Here is a 22160-nt window from a genome sequence, read left to right as displayed (position 1 = left end):
TAAGAATTATTTTTAATCTTTTAACAACTACATTTCATAGAATTGTCATTATCTGTTCATGTTACGCCAGTCAAAAGAGGGTATTTGTGAGACTAAGTGTTTATTAAACACAAATTGGATATAATTTTCTCATTTTTAATGGTGACAGAGAAGGCCAAATAGTAAGGACAAAGCAAAAACTCAAATATATTTTTTTTAGCATGCATGGATTTTGGCAATTTTATTTATTAGAATTTCTCCTGGAGGGAGCATTGTCTGAGAGAAGTATTTTGACAAAAAAATTCTGGTAGATGGTGACACCACTAGGGCATATACAAGTAATAAAAAAATTGTTCTTCATCTCCTGGGAATGAGATAAGAAGAATAATCTGCATTTCTTCCTGAAGAGAGTTAGTGTGGGAGAATACTAACAAGACAAGGATAAGTTGTCAGATGCTGTGTGTGTCGCTCGGTCTGGCTGGTCCTGTGATCTCCCATAAATGCTTCCTGTCAGTGCATTTTCTATGGAAGATTCAGAAGGTGCTGAATTTTTCAACACCTTTTGATATAAGGTGAGATAGAGATAGCATGTCCCAAAATAGAAGCCAAGGGAAGGTTCTGGATCCAGAGCTGAGATCTGTGTTATGTGAAATTAAACAAAAGCGTCATATCAACACACTCGTGAAAAACATCCAGACTTCAGGACGAGATTGAAGAAGAAAGTTTTCTTCAGTCCACTTAGGCTGCCATAACAAATACCGTAGAACAGGTGCTTAGGCAAGAAATTGTATTTCTCATAGTCCTAGATCCTGGCAAGTCAAGGTCAGGGTGCCAGCTGATTCACTTCTTGGTGAGGGCTCTCCTGTATGGGGCCATCTTCACAGCATATCCTCACACAGCCTAGGGAGAGATCACTTCTTTTGTATTTTATCTTTTAAGGGCACTCATTGCATTCTTGAGGATTGTACCTTCATGGCATGAGATAAGGAAAGAGCCTTCTTAGTGTATTTAGCTATATGGATTTGACATATGGAGGTCCTTGGAGGCTTTGCTAGAGCAGTTCCTGCGGAACGAGGGGAAGAAACATTCCATAAAAGACTTCACTATCCAGAAGAGGTGAGCAGGTGAAGAAGTAGAAAACGCTGGGAAGATGACCCTTTCAGAGAATTGAACCATAGAGGAGAACAAAAATTGAGGCCATATTTAAATCAATAAATGGGTTCAAGGGATGGGATTTCTTTAATTATTTATTATACATTGTTTGCTTTCTTTTAAATTGTGGTAGCTACCATAACATATTTGGAAATAATGACAGCACTACAGTAGAAGGAAAAGATTGATGATTCAGGAGGTTGGGGGTTAAGTGATGAATAAAGATTTTTGAACAGAAAAGAAGGGGTTGACACAAAAGCACAATGAAATGTGAGAAGGGACAGAGAAGGGTCTTGAAAAGGGATGGGAGGAAAGCCTGGCCCTCTGAATCAGGACATCTGGATGACCTGTAGGAATATTCAACAGTTAGATCAATGCTCAGCAACTCTTATCAGAAAAAGGAAAGAGAAAGTAGGTATGAGGTAACCTAGGTAAGCAATGATTAACAGAAAAGGACAGAGGTGCCCTAAGGGGCAGAGAGACCAGTGAGAGAGCTACAGACAATTTCAAATGGAGAGAAAGAGGATATTTACACCTCCACACAGCCCTGTGTGTGTCTCTCTTTTCACTCGTGAGAGGAACCCACTTTCAACTCTCTGGAAATGCTCTCAACTTTCTCTTCCTTTTCAAATAAAATTTCTTTGTTATACTAAAGCCTGTGCAAGGTTACTTTTGCTTTGCATTCACTGTGCTGCTCCAATTTCACTTTCACTTTCTACACACTTTTGCTTCCGATTCACCCACGCCTCTCATGAAATTTCCAGTTCCACTGAGTAATTGAACTAGCTCAGCTGGTTTCAAGGGACCAGGACCCTCAACCCACAACAGAATGGGTTGACCTTTCACAGGGAGAGGGACAACATAATGCCAGAGAAGAAGGGTCAAGTTTAATCTAATTTTAGGAGAAGGAGTATATGTCTGATATCCTCAATTTCCTAGTTCTAGTGAGAGGCAGGTTCTCTAGGAGAGTTAGTGTGGAGTACAGAGGAAGAATTATGTGAGAAGGGTGAAAAAATGTGGGCAGTATCAATGCCCATTGGTAAAGTAAAACCAATCAGCTCATTTCCCCTCCAGCAACTTCTAAAACAGATGATATGAATGTTATTAATATTAGGAATATGTGCAAAGATCTTAGGTAGTTTACAGTAAATTCTGGAGAGAGGATAAACCTTACATTCTGGGTTCAAATTCTGCTTTTACTTCTTCCTAGCCACACGACTTTTGGGCAAGTAATTTTATTACCATGGCCGTCAATTTTCTTCACTGTAACATCTATGTTGGTGCCTAACAAAAAGTAAATGTCAGTGTATACAGCCCTTTGCAGAAATCAAATTAAGTCTTTAAATGGTTGCTATTGAAATTATACATGGATATGTCCCTTATAAAAGCCTCCATGATTAAGAGAGCTTTGTTTGTGTTGAGATTCAGGCGGATTTCTGCCTTATGGTAACCCAGGTCTGTTCATGTACAGGCAGGTTCATTGGATCTGTATAAACCCTCTGGTCCTGAAAGGACCCTGCTAAATAGGCACAGACAGAGTCCCTCTTTCCTTATTCCTGTATACAAGTTTATTCCAAGTGAGTGAGCCAGGCACTAGATGGCTTAGTGTGGGCAAAGCCAGGGAGAAAACTCTATTTAGCCTTAATATGGGAAGGGAGGTAAGAACCCTATCAGATCTGAAAGAAAAGTACATTGAATACTTTTCTTTAAAACCAACATGAATCCCTGAACCAGAGGAGCTACAGCTCAGAGCCCTCTTCTCTAGGGTGAACCAAAATGACAGACTTCTCTCCTACCAGGAGGCACACATCCCCCAACCTCCTTACCCCACACCCAGGTTCAGCTGAGAACACACCCACACAGTCTGAGAAATTGTGAGAGTGCAAACATGAAAGCAAGCTCAGTGCAACAAGGGAAGACCTGAACCAAGAGCGTTTTTATGGAAAAGGTGAGCTAGCTTACCTGGGAGAATCACCTGAGCCACGGCACCTAAATGTTGGGGTCCAGGCAGCTGAGTTCTTGGTTCTTGGTGTGCTCTTGGCCAAAGGATGACCAGACACCCCAAAGCAAAGCAAGTATAGAATACAGTTTATTAAAGACCAGAAAGGTGGGCCACAGAGCAAGAACATGATTTAGGTTATAGAGCAAGGTACATTTGCCATAGACAAAGGGCCTCTTTTTTGCAATAAAAAAGACCTTGGTTATGATCTGGTTATACTGTCTAGATTAGGTCCACTTTGTGGTTTCATGGAACTGCTACTTCTTACTATGCACTCAGACCTCACATGAGCCTCTCTGAAAATCCATGGGGGACCACAGCACAGATTTAAGCTAATGACATGATAATTAGCCTTAAAGTTGTTCTGTGTCATCTTCCAAATGATGCTATGCTGCTTGGCCCATGGGCTGGAGAGTCCTCTGCAACCTTTTGTAGCTGGCACGCTACGTTCTGACTGGTAGATTGCTAGAGTGTTCTCTCCTTCCCTAGGTTTGGGCAATTGCTTATGACAAGATGCAGGTGGGCAGCCCCAGCCAAGCTCCTACTCTTTGTCCTGTAGGAGGGGTCCTCACTGTCTACCTACCTTTGGCACTTTTCATCATTTTCTTATCTGAAAGACATTTTCTTTGTTCTTAACTTAGAGCAAACTATTTGTAAAGTTTGGCACCTAAACTACACACATTCTTCTGAATCTCTTTATTTATCTACATTCTAAGCCTCAATAACCCCAGAGGACTGGCCTGATTTAAGGGGATAAAAGGCAAAACAAATCCCACATTTGATTGCAATTAATTAAGAAGGAATTTATGAAGAGATGGGTGACAAGTAGAATTTCGAAGAGAAGCAAAATATTGATGAAAAGAGCAAAAAATGAATTTGTAGGTCAGTGGGTGGGTGAGAGTTTGCAGGAGGAAATATACAGAGGTGAAAATGAGCCCATCGCCTGTGGGACATGGCAGGCAGGTCCTGCTGGTGGTAATGAAGAGGCTGCAGTGAGAGGTCATGAGAAATGAAGGTAGGGTGGGCTCCTGGGGGGTGCCCTATTAGTGGAAAGCCCTGAAGATCAGATGAGGCTTGGGATATGCCTAATCAGGAGTGTGAAAGTCTTGGAGATTGCCAAACAGGCAATACACCCCCCCAAAAAATGAACTTAGAGGAAAAATCATTAGAGCATCAGTCAGCAGGTGGGATCAGATGAACACCGTGGGAGACAGAGATGTTAGCTGATGAGGACCCCAGACTGGACGGCTAGAGGAGAGGAGAGGAAAGGCTGGATTAACACAGCATAATCTAGTGTTTATGGGAAGTTATGGAAGGAGGTAAAATGGCACTGCGGGGACTTGGAGATTGCAGTGACGTAGTATATTGAGGGAGGTTGGCAAAGGTGGTAATATGAAAAGAGAACGGAAACATTTAATTGGGTGAAGTCTAATAAGACTACCGTAGTAGTAGGTTAAAATTACATTTTAATTACAGTAATGGGAAATTAGAACTGGATAATACATTACTGACTCAAAAAAAAATAATAGAAGGGATATTTTGGAACACTCTTCAGAAACTGTAATCTTGAGCAATCTCGGGTCACATCATGTTTTGTTTGGATGTAAAACAGTGTGCGGAAGAGAGACACATGTGAGTGTGGAGTCCCTGGGTCCGCCTGTTTAACTCACAGTCTTTGCTCAGATGCTTCACCTGTGCACCAGCATCTCGGGATTCAGAATGTGATGATGGAGTTTGTCATGAACTTGGCCCTCGGTGAGATACCTCGGGGGTTCCAGCAGCCTCCCTGCAGCCTGGGAGGAAGAGGCAGCAGGATTTTCACCAGAGCTGGAATGTACTGCAGACTTGGCTCAGGTGCCCCTGGATCAGTCTCTAATCCGATGAGCAGCTCTGCCCGCGTGATTGCCCTGCACAGGCCTGGTGTGGACCCACTGCCTTTGCCGTCCACACCAATGATGCCAGCCATGTTGGAAGGGAAATCTTTTTCTTATAAAAAGCTCCTGTGACTATCTTAGTTTGAATCTTTCTCCACTTTCTCTGTGAATAAAGAGAGGAGAGACAGTGCACTTTCCAGTTGGATCGGATCACAGAGTTACTGTTATCTTTAACACTTTTAAGGTACCTTTAACTGTGAAGTAAAGTGTAAATTAGCAGGAAAAACATGTTTGGTTTCCTGACGCAGATGTGGAGATTTCAACAGTTGACATCCGGCTGCTTTTTAGTTTGGGCTTGTGTTTTGTGTTTTTAATAGTGCTGAAAAACTTTAAAAAAGTGAGGAATATGTGGTGAAGATAAGGTTCAAGCTTCTGTGTTAAAGAATGCTGTATGATTTCATACAGAAGATTCGTACCCTGTATTTATGTATAATTTACTAAATGGTATACATCTATGTATTGTTTGCATATTATAGAGATACATACATAGCTTTATGCCTGCAGCTTTTCTAAGGTTAATCTCTCTAATTTAGTGGAATTTAATATTTGTACACACTATTTTTAGTTAAAATATGGCAAATTGTGGTTATTTCACTTGATTTTTAAAGTTATTTTCATCTGACCTGAAGATTTAAATTAAATATACACATTATGTTGGTCCTTGAGATTTCTACCACTAATGTTTTATTTTCTTTAGAAATCATTTTATACTTCATAAGTTACAGCTTAATGAAACAGTATATATGTAGGCATATTGTGGGAAATGAAGGAGTTGATCTATTTTGAATTCGTAAACATTGCTTCTTTAAAAAACTAAACTCAACAGCATAAGAGCATGAATACATTTGGTTGAAGAAAAACTGGTTTAAAAATGAACAAGTCAAAGTATTCTTAAAGTGAAATGTTTCACGTATTTGAACCTCTGTCTGTAGAATTAGGCAGAGCGTGGGGTGCAGGGCTGATGTGTGGGCCAAAGAAGAGCTTTCAACCACATGGGATCACCAGAAAGTGTTTTCCATCTTCTATTTTGTTCATTCAGTGGCCCTGTAGGCAGAAAAGTGCTTTTCAAATTACATTCCATAGTTTTCTGAAGCATCTTGGAATGTAGTAGCTCTTTGAAATGAAGCGTGATTTTGACAGGCAGGCTTCTGTAAAGCAGGGTGAGAACTTCTTAAGACCTGAATTGGAATTAGGCTTCCCTCCCTCAGATCACCTGGTGACGGTTCTGGGTTTGTGCTGACAGTACAATAGGAACAACTCCTCTTTTAGCTGGTCTCTCAGCTGGCCGCTAGTGTTGTCCCTTGGGGATTGTGGCATCCTCAGCCCTGGACTTTTCCCTCTGCTGAGAGCCTCATTGAGACTCGTCGAATGCAGAATGCTCTCCATTAACTTTGCTTCAGCACACACATTCCTGAACCCTAACTTAAAAACGCCTCTGTGAGATTATAAGAAAAAGTAAGGGTAGGGCGCCGGCCCCATATGCCAGAGGTGGTGGGTTCAAACCCAGCCCCAGCCAAAAACTGCAAAAAAATAAAAAAATAAAAAAAAAAATGGCGGCGCCTGTGGCTCCAAGAGATTATAAGAATGTTTCTCCTTCCCCAAATGTTGGAGAACATCCAAAGTTAAGATTCAGGGCTTGAGATCATCACATTTAGGAGTTAAAGTTCATGAAACACAGGAAACAAGATGATGTTTTTTAGTAGAGTTGAATTTTTCTGAAGCGGGGATAAGGGTGGCTGGCAGTGAAGCTGGATAAGGAAGGAATAAACACAGAAAGATCAGGGGAATGGTGGAGCTGGGATTTGATATGATTGACCCATGGCTTTTGCCTCTGAATTATAATCTCTAAATCCATTCTTAGATATTCCTTAATTCTACAGCAGAAATGGAAACATTTCAGACTTGTTCGTTAAAAAGCAACCCACCTTTTGAGTTATTTGGGGTTTTTTTTGTGTTATTTTTTAAAAGACTAATTTCTTTCATTTACGACATTTTCCAAAGTCTGCTCACCATGCCTGGACCAGTCCAGTGCTTCTTACTCATAGCTGTTCTGTTTAATATTTGGGGTAACTGGGCGGATTCTGCCACCCTCACCTTATGCATGGAAATTCACCGACTCCTTTAGAAATCGAGCACCAAGCTGTTGCTCCTCCCACACTAACAACAGAGGTCACAAATCCACATGTGAGGAATCACTGAACATTAATTCCCAGCCACTCTTCCAGGAGATTCTTTCATTTTATTTACTTATTTTTTATTAAATCATAGCTGTGTACATTAGTATGATCGTGGGGCACCATACACTTGGTTCATAGACCGCTTGACACATTTTCATCACACTAGTTAACATAGCTTTCATGGCATTGTCTTAGTTATTTTGCTAAGACCTTTACATTCCACATTTACTAGGATTCACATATACCCTTGTAAGATGCACCGCAGGTGCAATCCCATGAATCCCCTTCCCTCCACCTCCCTCCCCCCTCACTCCCCTCCCTTTCCCCTTTCTCCCTATTCTTAGGTTGTAACTGGGTTATAGCTTTCATGTGAAGGTCCTACATTAGTTTCATAATAAGGGTGAGTACACTGGGTACTTTTTCTTCCATTCTTGAGACACTTTACTAAGAAGAATACGTTCCAGCTCCATCCATCACAAAATCCCAAGACCAGAGATTCTTTCATTTTAGTGTCTTCTCACAAGTTACTGCTCCTCCCATACAATAGCTGATCACAAAAAATTTGAATGTAAGCCTTTTGAGAGCACCAGTAACGTTCTGTATGTCTTCCTAAAGGAAAGTGGAGGAAAAAACTAGTCCAAGAGACTTCAGAATGGAGATCTCTGCTTTAATCTGTGTTCCTAGAAATGTTCCAGACTATGAGAATAGAAACTTAATATTCCTGGGTAGAGGTGTAAAAAAATCACTAGTAACTGGAAAAAGCAAGAATGCCTAATTTAATATTACTACTGTTTCTGTAGATTTAGGGGGCACAAGTGTTGGTTATGTGCAAGTGTTATACGTGGGGAAGCCAGTGCTTTCAGTGTACCTGTCACCAGCATAGTAAGAGTGCTTAGTTTTTGTATCAGAACTTTCTAAATAGCAAGTAAAGGACTTAAAGGATCTTTTTTTAGCTCATAAAACTGAAAAGACTGGGCACACAGTTTCTTTGGGCAGCATGGGGTATAAATGATTTTCACCAGGACAAGATAGTCCCTCTTCGTTTCTTCACACAACCTTTTTGGCATTGAGCGTATTCTCCATTCTGGTGCAGCACCAGCCTCATACTTGGTCAGATTAAGTTTGCCATCCCGAAGCTAAGGCCAGAAAGCCAGCACTGCTCGACCATGACTGACCCAATTTGAACCATATATATTTACTTTAAATAGTACAAGTTAAGTATGTAATTAATAGCATAGATCAAAGGCAAACAAGTATTTCCTTTTTTTTTTTTTTTGCAGTTTTTGGCTGGGGCTGGATTTGAACCCGCCACCTCTGGTATATGGGGCCAACGCCCTACTTCTTGAGCCCCAGGCATGGCCCAACAAATATTTTCTTAAAGGGCCAGTTAGTAAGCGTTTTAGGTTTGTGGGCCATATGGTCTCTGTTGTAACTATTTAACTTTTGGAGCATAAAAGCAGCTCTATTAACTATATGGTGATGATGTTCTAATAAACCTTTATTTGTAGACAATGGAAGTTTGAAATTTGTATCTTGTTCATGAGTCATGACATTTTTCCTTATCTGATTTTTTTTCAACCATTTAACAATGTAAAACCCATTCTCAGCTTGCAGACTTTCAAAAGCAGCAAAGGGTCAGGTTTAGCCTATGGGGCCTCGTTTTTTTGACACATGGTCCACATAGTAAGCGTTTTGGTTAGTAGGGATTCAAATATGTAACAGATTTTTGCTGATGCTTCTCATCTCAGAGGGAAGTTGAATATACAAAACAATGCCCTTGATTTTAAGATAACTCCGTCTAGTCTTCACTTTGTTTGCAGTTAACTAATTGATATTAGTTATTTCCAGTGGCAGTGTTCCTGGTTAGGGCTGCAGCTCAGAGGTATTTATTTGTGTGTGACGCTGGGATGAGTGTGGTCTGGCTGCGTGTAAAGGGCATCTGTGTGGACGCGGTGAGAGCCCAGGGAAAGACTGGATGGCAGCCAGAGATGTGAATTCTGGGCTGAGTGGGTCAGATTTCAGGAAGGAGCTGTCCTGGAGGTGATGGACCAGGAGAACAATCTGATCAGAGTTGCACTTCAGGTGGTTGAGAGGTTAGACCAGAAATAGGAAAGAATGGCCCACAGGACACAGTCCCAAAGCTGCAGATGCTGGCGTGGATGTGAAGAGAAGGGAAACTTTCACACTGCCGGTAGGACTGCAAACTCATACAAACTTTTTGGACGGAAGTATGAAGAATTCCCTCAAAGAAGTCCAATGAGACTTCTCATTTGATTCCATAATCTCATTACTGAACATCTACTCAGAAGAAAAATAATCCTTTTATCATAAGGACATTTGCACTAGACTGTTTATCGCAGCTGAATTTACCATTGCCAAAATGTGCAAACAGCTTAAATGCCCACCAAGCCAGGACTGGATTAACAAGCTGTGGTATATATGTACTGTGGAATACCATTCAGCCACTAAAAAGGATGGAAACTTTACATCTTTTGTATTAACCTGGATGGAGGTGGAACACTTTCTTCTTAGTAAAGCATCACAAGAATGGAGAAGCAAGACTCCGATGTACTCAACTCTAATATGAAGGCAGGAGGTGAGCTCATACAAGGGGTGGGCAGGGGAATGAGGGGGCTGGGAGAGGGGAGGAGGGAGGGGGATGGGGGTCACAGTGTAGGGAACCCTTTCTTGTGGGCAGGACACAGTCGTAAGAGGGACCCCATCTAACAAATGCAATCCGTGTAATCTAATTCTTTGTACCTACCCTCAAACAACAATAATAATAAAAAAGAAAAGCGGGGTAAGGCAACTCACACGACCACACTTATCTGTCACACACTTCATAGAGGGGTATGTGTGACATCATTTTTCCACGTAGTGGCATGAAGGGAAGGGAGATCAGGTTGTGAAGTGCTGTAGGGATAAGAAGAGAAGGGAACAGTGCTAGAAAAACCCCACATTCTTTTGCTTGCTATTGAATGAATAAAGGCGAGGAAAGAAACAACGATAATTCAATGTCGCCCAGCCCAGATGCCTGAAAGAATGGAAATAGGGGGGCAGGAGGTAGTGGGCTTTTGGAAGGAAGCTTGAGTTCAATAATAGGCACACAGCCGAGCACCCGAGTGCAGGCCATGGGCGTGAATTCCAGGACACTGAGCCGAAAATTCACGGCTCTTTTAGTCAATGTTCTCTGAAGACAATTCTAAAAACTTACTGCAGGGTTTCAGTTAGGGATCCCGTGCTTTTTCACTGACAATAGTGGATGTGAGAGAGACTTGGGTAGGTAAAAAGGTTCAGATCGTTGAAACTATTTTAAGATGTCATGGAAAAAATTATATGTGGCCATGTAGACAATTGCACTCACACACACACACACACACACAACCTCAGACGCTGTCACACTGAAGTTAGTCATTCCAGAATTTGGATGCATTCCAAGGGAAAATTCTTTCAGTTTAGATCTAAATAAGTCAAAATCCATACGTTTAACACCTTTGTTTAACGTAAAATGTCTCAGACGTATTTTTTTTATTCCCCTAGCGTTTGGTTGGTGGATGCTTACATAAAGAAGTTATGTATTTGATTCGCAGAAACCTCATCGTTCTAGTTTGCTGGCTTGTAGCACATCTTCTTCAGAAGAAAAAACATTCTTGAAAAGAACAAACGGTTTTTGACTGATCCCTGCCATTCCCCTGAAGTTCCTCCTGTGATTAGCGGCCCTCCCCGCTCTACCAGTCTTCTCCGAGTGGCCCAATCATCCTGTCAGCTTTGATTATTAATCTGCCAACATGTTCACATTTTCTAATTTAGAGAATTAGTCACAATTTCTAGCGATGCCCGTCTTTCATGATTTGCTTATTGGTGTCCGTGAATGGCGAGGAAGACTGGTTGTAAGTCACAGTCGCTGGTATTTTAATATTTCCAAAGCGCAGAAGGGATTATGTTGCTTTTCTGAGGATGCAGAATGCACAGAGAATTCAAAAGGAGACGCAACCCTGGCTCTGGTTAGCTGTGCCAAATCAAGAGGCTATTTCTCGCCTCTCTTCATTTTTCTCCTTTTTGCTTCCTTCCTTCCTTCTTTTTTATTTTCTTTCTTCCTTTTCCTTTGCACTGGAGCGCTCCTTTCAGCCAGGCTTAGATGAGGCAAGCAGAAGCCGCTTTAAATTTCCCAACTGGAAAGAGTTTTAAGCCAAGAAATTAGAGGTTTTCATAGTCATTGGATGAACTGAAGAAGTAAAAGTCAGGGGAGCACTGCCCCTGGTGTCTGCACCATAGTGGAGGGGTCTCAAGCACCTGCCTGGAATCCCCATCTCCCAGAACGATGGTGTCTCCTCCTTAGTTTGAGCCACAGTTTGGAAATCTGACCCTCCAAATTTTCTGTGGAAATTTGATCCCTGATTTTGGAGGTGGGGACTGTTGCGAGGTGTTTGCTTCTGGGGGTATATCTATCATGAAGGCTGGGTGCCCTAGGAGTGTTAATGAAGCCATCCTCCCCTTCTCATTCTATTGATTCCTGTGATGTTAAGAAAAGCCTGGCACCTCCCTTCTTCCTCTGGTATCGGCTCTTGCTAGTGATCTCTGCAGGCCGCTCCTCTTCACCTTCAGGCCCGAGTAGGGGCAGCATCAGGTCCTAACAGAAGCCCAGCAGATGCTGGGGCCCTGCTACCTGTACAGCCCAGACCCTTGAGCCAAATAGGCCTCTTTTCTTTCTGAATTACCCAGTCTCAGATTCCTACAACACCAATGGTCTAAGACCGTTTGGAGCAATGTGAGTGAAGGAATCCTGCAAAACATAGTTCCAGTCTTCCCTCTTGCAATGCCGGAGATGATATAAACTGGAATGGTAGTGACATTGAACTGATACCACTCGGATACATTTGCTGAGCTTGTTTCAAGCCAAACAAAGATGACTATGGTGATTTCTATCCTTAAGATGCTGACAGTCTGGTTAAGTTGATCGCATGTTTATTTTCTAAGATGGTAAATTTTGCTGAACAGCTAAATGAATCCTTGCCTTAAGCCCTGTTGCAAATAGACTATTAATACTTAACATCACTTAGATCCTTGCTCATTATTATTAAGTCCTCAGTTCTTAGCTTCTTATCGTAAAAGCTTAACATACAGAAATTACTAGAAATAAAAACACTGTCCTTCAACATCAGGTATGTGTCACTAAATTTTTAAGGCGCTTTTAAAAGTATTAATATTATTATTACATTTTCTCAGGTAACGATTGGGGAATAAACTATTCTTGGATTAAAATCTTCCCTTTGGACAGGCAAAATCTCCCATTTATGAGGAAGGTAAAATCTCCCATTTATGAGTAAGGTAAAATCTTAAGTGAGAATAACTTTATGAAACTTCAGAGCAGCTCTGCTCATTGAAGCACCAGGTATTATGTTACAGAGGAGTTTTCAGAGGGAATTTGGTGCCTAGAGGTTACTGAATATTCAGGGAAATTAAGTATCAGGTTTTAATTCTGTCTAGTGTGGACGCCTTTGCCATAGAGGCACGTGGTATGTTGAGGGGCAGGCAGCAGGTGCACCGAGAAATCAGCCGTGTAAATTTAAGCTAGTCATTTCCCTGAGCTCTACAGTGCCTCTTCCACACTTAGTTTTTTTTGTCAAGACTCCAGTGAAACTTAGGGAAAGAGAATTCCGTATTGGAAAGTTGTGTGCTTGTGGCAACAACAAATGGTCCCATCTCTACTCAGCCTCCCTCACTGGCTCCTGCTTTAGCCAATGGGCCTGACATAACAAATTACCGTAGACCGAGTGGCTTAAACAACAGAAAGGTATTTCCTCTGAGTTCTAGAGGCTGGAAAGTGCAAGATCAAAGTTCCAGTAGAAATACTGGTTTGTGGAAAGGGTATTCTTGGCGTGCAGATAATGGCTTTCCCACCTGTCCCCATAGGACAGACATGGGGGGAGGAGAGAAAGAGAGAGAGAGAGAGAGAGAGAGAGAGACACTATCTTATAAGGCCACAGTCCTAACAGATTATGTGCCCACCCTTATGACCTCATGTAACCTTACCCCTCATTACTTGGGAGTTAGGGTTTCAATATAAGAATTTGGGAGGCAGAAACAGCTCAGTCCCTAAAAGCTCTCATTGCCCACTTGCAGGATAAAATCTTAGCTCTGTAATATGGCCCAATGCTGGCCTCCCCAACCTCAAAACCCAGGGCTTCTTCATACCAGCCTTTTTCCCCCTAGTTCTTCCTTAGTCTTCTGTCTGGCTCCCTCACACGTGGGTGTCTCTGTGCAGACTATGCACTCAAGCTGAAACCAGAGCTGCCCCTTCTGCTCCCCTTCATCTGCCATGATATCCCAATCCCAGCTGATTTCTATTCATTTTTTCAGTACTCTGAATCTTACCAAGTAATGTGCCCTCTGTGCTCCCTTGGGACCCAGGGCTTGCCTCTATTTTTCTACCCAAATTTTTATCTCAATGACTTGATTTTAAGTTTTCTGCACAGAATTAAAAGCTTCTCAAAGGCTGTTCAAGGGAAGCCCGCATCCTCAGAGTCAGACAGAACTCCCAATCCATAGTAAATGTTCCTTAACTGGGAAATGAATGAATGAACAAGGCGTGGGAGCAGGGAACTCCTAATCACAGTGATAAAATGAATAAAACAGAACCAACCCTACATTTATCCCCATTTAATTGCTTTATAACTATAGCAGTATTATAACATTTTTATCATAATTCTACAAAAAGGATAGGAATTATAGATCTTTCATAATGGTTTTCCCGATGCCAACTATTCTACTGGGGCCCACTGTATAGTCCACAATGCTTATAATAATGAACTAGGCCAGCCAATATATATATATATTTTCCTCCCTATTAATTCACTTTCTTTGGTTTACTTTGCACACCCAGCTGCTGGGAGAAGCTCTGATGGTTATGGGGTTAAAGAGGAAATGGTCATAATTTTTATTTAGTATTTTCCATATAAATGCACCTCATTATCTGCTGTACCTCATTATATATGAGCTATTTTATGACCATTTAGTTCTCCTTAGCAGCCCCATTTTTATTCTGTTATGTTGGCTGTCTAAACTCTCAACTTTATGATTCCATTAGCCCCACTGTCCGCTGCCTGCTGTCCCTCTCCCACTGCTGAGGTGGGCAGTGCAGCTTGGCTGTTGCCAGGCCAGCATTTCCAATAAATTCCTCACACGCAGACAGGCAGCAAAGGCTCCGGGCCGAGCAGGGGCTGAGCATCATGCTTTCCTATCACATTGCTGGGCCCTCGTTAGATACTCGTGAGCGAAATTACCAGCGAGGCCTCTTCAGGCACAGTCGCATTAATGAAGTTAGAAAATGACTCCCACAGATGTTTGACACCCAATCAATCCTGCTTAATTTAATTACACTCCTGACTGAAAGACAAAAGAGACGCTCAGGTGGGCCAGCCCTTGCTTTTCACTCCCTCACGCACGTCTCCTCCCTTCTGACTTCCTTAATCCTTGCTGAGAAATGTCAATGTAATTAACCGAAGTTATAATTATTTAAAAGTGGACTTCGTTATAATACCTTGTATTGTTTTCCACTTCTCTTCACCTGCCCAACCGGAGTGCATGAGAACTCTCTATGTCAGTGGAGTGGGGACAAACTGTGCTCCTGTAACCTTGACAATGAACTCATCCCCTCTCATGTCTCTGCAATTCAGGATGCCGATGATCCTGGTGTGTCCAACTTTACGCCTTGAAATTTGGTTCACCGAGATATTTTCGAGGGCTTCTGCTGAAGGTGAGTAGAGTCTGGGGGATTTTCCTTTTACCAGTCTCCCAATGGTAGGATCAGCTTCTGAAGCACCAACATTAAAATCACAACTGACACTACTTGGTATGTTATTTGTTACAAAGGCTGTTCAGACACGTAACCTCCTTTGATTCTCATAGGGGCTTGGGAGAATGGGTATTGTTGCCATTTTAAGAAAAGGGACTTGAGGCAAAGAATGGTTAAGTGATTACCTATCCGAGATTTTATAGTCAGTGAACAGTGATCCTAAAACATTGACTTTCGTGCCAAAAAAAAAATAGTAAGTAATTATGGTCACCAAACATGGGCCAAGTACTATTCCTGGCACTGAAGAAGGTGGCAAATAAAGAGATGGCCCCCAAACTGTGTGGCCCTGCATGGAGGGTGCTTTGGGAAAGACGGAAGAGAAACAGCCAGACTGTTGTGGTCGGTGGCAGAGCAAGCAGAGCCAACAGATGCTGAGGCGTCTGGAATGTATGCTGAAGTCAAAGAGGACCAGGAAAGAATTCTCCCCACTATGAGCTGTGTCATCAGTTTGAATGTTAGAAAGACTTCAGCCAGCTTTAGTACAGGTCATGTCCATCAGGCCTCCCGGGGCTGACCTGGCTGCCTCACGCCGGCCTCGTAAACACTGGGAGAGAAGCAGGATTGGGGAGGGCAGGTTGTAATTTCCATGTTGAACTTTTCTTGCCTGTGGGGATCCAGTGGATGTATTCGTCTGTAGCTGCGTAGGAACAGCTGAGCTGGAGACACACGTGTACTTGGAGAGATTAGTGTAGAGATGAGGGTTGAGGAGAATGGAGTGGGAGGCAAAGAGGGCTGAAGTCAAGATCAATATATCAATAGTAATATTGCTGGGAGTGATAACAGTGAATGACTCTGACCCCTTGAGAGGAGAAATGCCATGAAGGTCACCCCTGTGTGCATTGACTCTGCGCCCGTGGGGAAGTAGCAGGATGACGTAGAAAGTGTGCTGGCTTGTTGTCAAAACACTGAGGGCTTGCTCAGCCAATGGCCTTCCTGAGGGGCTCAGGTGAGCAAATCCTGTCGTGTTCTGGGTTTCAGTCGTCCTGTCTTTGGAGGTAAGGGGCCGTAGCAGGATCCTCTCTGAACCTTCCCACCTCTACTATTGTGTGTGACAGAGTCACAGTGACCAAGGCATTAACATGACAGGTAGAGATTGGGGTAGACAGGAGCACCGTGAGTCCATCACATCAGCCTCCTGTGGGGTGGCTTATAAGAACCAGCCTTCCCATGTGTAATTCTGAGATTCATTTTCTTTCTTTTTTTTCCCCTTAAACTTCCAGATTAATATGAGGTTACAAACAAGTAGGTTATATTTTTGGCATTTGTCAGGTAACGTCCCTGTTGTAGCTGTGCCTAACACCCAGGAGTGTGCCGTAGGCCCAACGTTGTGCCTGTTAGGTGGGACCTCATCAACCCTCCTCCCTCCTTCCCTCTCCTCCCTCATCTTCCCCTTGCCCCAACTTCTAAATTGAGTTTTTCTCTTATGTGAGTGTGTATTAGTTTGTCTATTGGCTTCATATTGGTATTGAACACATTGGATACTTGCTTTTCCAATCTTGTGATATTTTACTTAGGAGAGTGTTCTCCAAATCCTTCCAGATTGTCACAAAAGATACAAAGTCTCCACCTTTTTATGGCTGAATAGTATCCCATGATATACAAACCACAGTTTATTAATCTATTCATGGGTTGGTGGGCACTTGGGTTGATTCTGCATCTTGATAATTGTGAATTGAGATTCAGTAAACATTCTTGTGCACGTGTCCTTATGATAAAATGCTTTTTTTTTTTCTGGGCAGATGCCTACTGATGGGATTGCGGGATTTTCTAAGGAGACCGTTTGAGCTCTGCTCATTTCCTTTCTCCTATGTCTCATCTAAGACTCTTCCTGGATTGATCCCTGCATTGTTCACCTTCTTTGATGGTAAGTGAAGCAGACAATATGACCAACAACTGCCCTTTATGAAATTATCAAGTATATGTAAATATTGCATATCCACGTGAAATATCAAATACATGATATTTCATTATAATATTACAGAATATAATATTATACATGATTTAATATATAATAATATGAGAGAAAAGAGCACCATCATTTACTGAGTGCTCATTATTATATTTGCTAATGCATCTATAGCGTGCCTGTAGGATCTCATTTATCCATCAAAATAACCATATGAGTTAGGAATGATTTGATCCAAGTTTAAAGCCAACTCTGAAAAGGTTTGATAACTTTCTAAAAATGTGGTGAGTACATGGAAACATGGCAGAATCAGGTAAAAAAATCAAGTTTGACTCCAAAGTCTTTGCTCTTAACCATTCTATTCTAGTGCCTTTAATAGTGATTGTATTAATAGTACCTTCATTGCACTTTAAGATAATAAACTTTAAGATAATAAGTTTAAATTTCCTTAAATTTCAATTTAAGGAAATCAAATTAAGTTGTCTAAAACTGGGTATCTGAATTTTATGGAAAATGGTAATAATAATAATAATAATGATGATACGTAGCTTATCGGAAGACTTTTGACTTTTTGCTTAAGAAAAGTTCATATAATCCTTCATTTGATGTTACCTTTCATCTTTTGATTATTTACTTCCCTAAGGAGGATACGACTTTGATTTGAAACTCTTCTTAGGGTTTGTTACATATTTAAGATACTTGTTTTCGGCTTTTTGAAAAGAGAATATCATGGCGGCTCTAAATCATTCCTCCCACCTGCTCATCTGCAGTTACTATCTGTTTCTTTTCCTATATTCTGTCTCCATCTGTGAAGGAACAAAAGACTCCACAGGGGAATCATTTTTCTATAACAGAGTCCATTCTAGATGTGCAACTTCTATTGTATAAGGAGTAGCTTTCCCTTAAAAATTTGCATAGAAACTAAGGTTGCCAGGGAAAAGACAGGAAGCTCAGTTAAATTCAAATTTCAGATAAACAACAAGATTTTGGTTTTGAATTCTAATTAGGTCCCGAGTGTTTTGCAGGTGTGGAAGGTGCATGGGACCATGATGGTGGAAGGCTGAGGCCTCAGATTTCTGGTGATCCCCTGGGGTCTTTGGCTTCTGATGCATAGTGGCAGGTGTCACAGTCCCTCCCATCCCATCCGCCCAGCGGGATGTCCCAGCAGGATCTCTTTGGCTCTGCTGATGCACAAGAGAGACTCTATCTCTGGCTGGGCTGTTTGCCGGAAGCTTCCTTCTACAGTTCCTTGACTCATCACCACACCAGCTGGGCTGCCTACCTCCTCCCCTCTCCCCAGAGGGCATGTGGGATTTAGGATTCCCGTCACACGCAGAGCAGGAACCCAGGCCTCCTGTGGCCTGCCCCGCACCCTTAGCCGTTTCTACTCTGCCCAGTGAGTCTTACCCGGCAGCTCAGATGGTGCAGAGTGAGCCCCTCCGCCTTCTGCCTCCATCTCAAACACCTTTCCTGCCAACCCCACCCTGGGGTTTCCCCTCCCACCCGTCTCCCCCTTCCTCCATTCCTACTCCCCTCCCCTCTGCCCTATAAGGAATTTGTCCTTTTCCAGGAGGCTGCTCACCCTTTCCACTTTCCTGGCATCTGACGGCCAGATGTCTGTAGTAGGAAGATGAAAAATGCGTGGCCTGGTACTTTAAAAATAGTTTCCATTTTAAACCTCAGCTGACTAAATTCTAACCATGGGACGAATTCTACGCTAAGAATTTCAGCGACATCATCTAATTTGAGAGGTAAATTGAAAATTGAGAGGTAATTAAAGAATGTAGGCTTTAAGATCAGACTGTGTTCAAATCCTGGCTGTGCCGCCTACAGGCCATGTGACATTGGGCAAGTTACTTAATTCACTTTACCTCAGTTTTCTCATCTGTAAAATGGGGCTATTTGGTGTATTTTTCTAAAGATTAAATGGGGTAATACAAGTCATGTACCAAAAAACTCTATACCATTTAACTAATACACAGTTAAATTTTCAAAAACATTCTATGAATTTATAATTATTTCTCCTTATTACTAATAGATTTGAAAGCTGAGGTTTAAAAAGTGTCCCTCTTGCAAAGTGTGTATCTAGTAACTGGTAGAACCCATACAGTGAATTACTGAGGGATCTTTCCAGACTGCAATGGGAGCTGAGAGTTAATTATTCACTGCTCTTCCATTCTCCACAACTTCCCTAAGACTTGTCTTATGTCACTAGGAAAGTTGTGACAGAGACTGTGTTATGTACATACATTATGCCACTTCCAGGAAACACAGTCGACAGCATCCTTTCTGATTCACCTGTGCAAGTTTCAACTTGCTCAGCTAACCAGTGTCGCTGGGAGGGCTTCTGTTGTTTCCATCTGCATGGATTTAACGTTTCTTGATTTTTGTGTATCTAGAAACTTCCGTAATGACCCACGTATTACCAAGAGAGCTACAGAATTTGCAATATTGGCAGGTCAGATTTTTAAAGTTCCCCCACCCACCATGCAGATGACAAGGGCACGGTCACACATTTGTTCCCGGGGGATATTTAATCAGGGGCATTGTCATTTGTTTAGATGTCTTTTCTATTTGGAGTCTGAACCCTAGACGCATACCACTGTCTTCCTCAACTTCAACTTACAGCAGGTGTTGTGGAATGTGTTTCTTGAAGTTTCTTTTAAAATTCCCCAATAGTCCCTGATTTCAAATTCTACTAGTCTCATGACGTCTGTATATAAGCTCAGGCTGGTTCTATCTTCCAAGGTTCTCTAGAGCATCACAAAGGAGAAGGGGAATGGAGGATACGTGTTCGTGTTGACTGAAACTGGCAGGTGCTCCCTCTGCGACCTGCAGACGGACAGAACAGGGTGCAAACCTGATTTAGCCATTTGCAAGCTCTCTGGTCTTCCAAAGGTTGCTTCATTGCCCTTAAATTTCCTTTCTATAATGCACGAATAATCATCTTTGTTACAGCACTTTTCATGAAATAAACAAACATTTACTGGATACCTCTTATATGTTAGACACCATAGTGGGAGGTAGATTCAAAATATGTCTCATTCAGTCCCTGGGGATCTCCAAAGGCCTGATTGCCAGTTGGTACCTACTAGGTGGAGCTTTCCTTTTGGTAAAGGTGGACAACTTGCGACAGTGAGCTCTTGATTAATATGGGGAGACTGACAAAGTCATTTATGCCCCCATACATTTCTTTAATCAACTGTCCTGTTTCACTTTCACCATCATTACCTTGTGAAATGAGGCAAAAGTCTTGATGGAGAATTTTGAACCACCTCCTAAGAGCACTGGAGAGGCTGTGCGGTATTGTAGGCCAGGAAGAAAAATGCTCAGATTTACTTTTCAACAAGACCCCATAGCCTCTAAAATGGAGAATGCATTAGAGAAGGATGAGATTTAGTGCGAAGGAATAAAATAGAAGCTACTGTAGCATCCCAGGGAAAGTTCGCAGTGGATTGGACAAACGTGACAGCCCCGACGGAGACAAAAGGTGATCTGGTAACATGATACTTGGAGGATGGGAGGAATCAAACCTACTCGAGGATTTTTTGGATATCAGGAGGGTTAAGGGAAAGGGAATCATTCAAAGATGCTACTCTTGAGCAACTGGGGGCTGTAGGGTGATTTATTAAAACAGACAACACAGAAAGAAGACCAGGTTGATCGGGAAGATCAGAGTTGGGTTTGGATGCAATCACATGTGTGTGGCTGAGATTTGTGGTCGTGGAGATGTTAAATCAGCAATATTGACCACCTGGGTTACCTCTGTAATGTTCCAGGTTGCTGTTGCTGTGGAAACAGGACTGTTGTTGAGACAGTTTGATAAAATGATGAAGCGGAAGAAGAAACAGCTGTCCAAGAAGAGGGCTGAAGCCTCGCAGGTTCCTGATTTCAGTCCTTCCCTTGCTCTTACTTGGGATGGAGGGCAGCTGTGGTCCCAGCGGAGGGCCTCGCTGCTCACAGGGACCGCTAGACGGGGGATGGGACTCACCACTGTGGGTTTTCAACTTCAGAGTGCAAGGTAACAGGTGAGAATTTTAACTTGGTTAATCCAGAATCTCAATGGCAGAATAAGGCCCAGATCAGGAAAGAAATAAGTTTGGTCTTATCAGTCCTGAATCCAATTAATATTCAGATTAATATTCATTACTATTAATTAATTAATAATTAATTGATATTAATAATTGTCACACCCATAATTATGTGGCTTAGCTATGCTTACTGGTCTCTACAAAAGGGAGTTCTTGTGATTTTTCTGCTCCTTTTCATTGTTACATATTACAAATCTCCTGTATTTAATAATGAAACATTGCAGATGAAACACTCCATTTCTTATGTGTTTGATTATTATGCTCTATTCCAGCTATCGCCAATCATCTCATTCGTTAAAAATGACTCATTTGTGAAGGAAAAATACACCACCAAAGCTTTAAAATGGTGATAATTACTCCTCTTGTGTAGGAATAAAGTATTACCTCCTCTGAAAATTGAGTGAGGTGACACAGAGTATCAGGGGACACATCTGTTTTATTTATGGATCTAAAGTTGATAGGTAGGCATTTAGCACCTGCAACTGAATATTATTAATAAGTATGGGTTTGCGTATGAGTGGTAGGTGAGGATTTTATTGCCGTGTTTGCTGGCACCAGCAGAGCCACTTTTAGGTTGGGTGAAATAAAGCACATCTGTGAAATTCGGTATTCATAAAAAGATTGGAAGTATTGACAGTTTGAATGGGGCAGATCGTCCACCATGGCCTTAGCTCTCCCCCTTCTTGTGATCATGCCTCTTTGCCATGTGACTTCGCAGTTTCTTCCTGGAGTTTTTTTTTTTTCATTAAAATTTAAAACTTCTTTTTTTTTTTTTATTGTTGGGGATTCATTGAGGGTACAATAAGCCAGGTTACACTGATTGCAATTGTTAGGCAATGCCCCTCTTGCAATCATGTCTTGCCCCCATAAAGTGTGACACACACCAAGGCCCCACCCCCCTCCCTCCATCCCTCTTTCTGCTTCCCCCCCATAACCTTAATTGTCATTAATTGTCCTCATATCAAAATTGAGTACATAGGATTCATGCTTCTCCATTGTTGTGATGCTTTACTAAGAATAATGTCTTCCACTTCCATCCAGGTTAATACGAAGGATGTAAAGTCTCC

The 22160-nt window shown here is 41.9% G+C and overlaps 1 long non-coding RNA gene across 1 annotated transcript in view; it reads left to right on the top strand.

The window, feature by feature from the left end:
• LOC128597439 (uncharacterized) overlaps nt 1-21087 on the top strand; it is a 59002-nt gene extending 37915 nt beyond the window's left edge. The window contains exons 2-4 of the long non-coding RNA XR_008383258.1: nt 14918-14997; nt 16836-16960; nt 20782-21087. This is a non-coding gene — a long non-coding RNA (uncharacterized LOC128597439). The remainder of the gene's footprint in view (nt 1-14917; nt 14998-16835; nt 16961-20781) is intronic.
• Nucleotides 21088-22160: the final 1073 nt, after the last annotated feature.

Source organism: Nycticebus coucang, chromosome 10 (genome assembly GCF_027406575.1).
Source record: "Nycticebus coucang isolate mNycCou1 chromosome 10, mNycCou1.pri, whole genome shotgun sequence".
NCBI lineage: Eukaryota > Metazoa > Chordata > Mammalia > Primates > Lorisidae > Nycticebus > Nycticebus coucang.
This window is presented reverse-complemented; position numbering and strand designations above follow the sequence as displayed.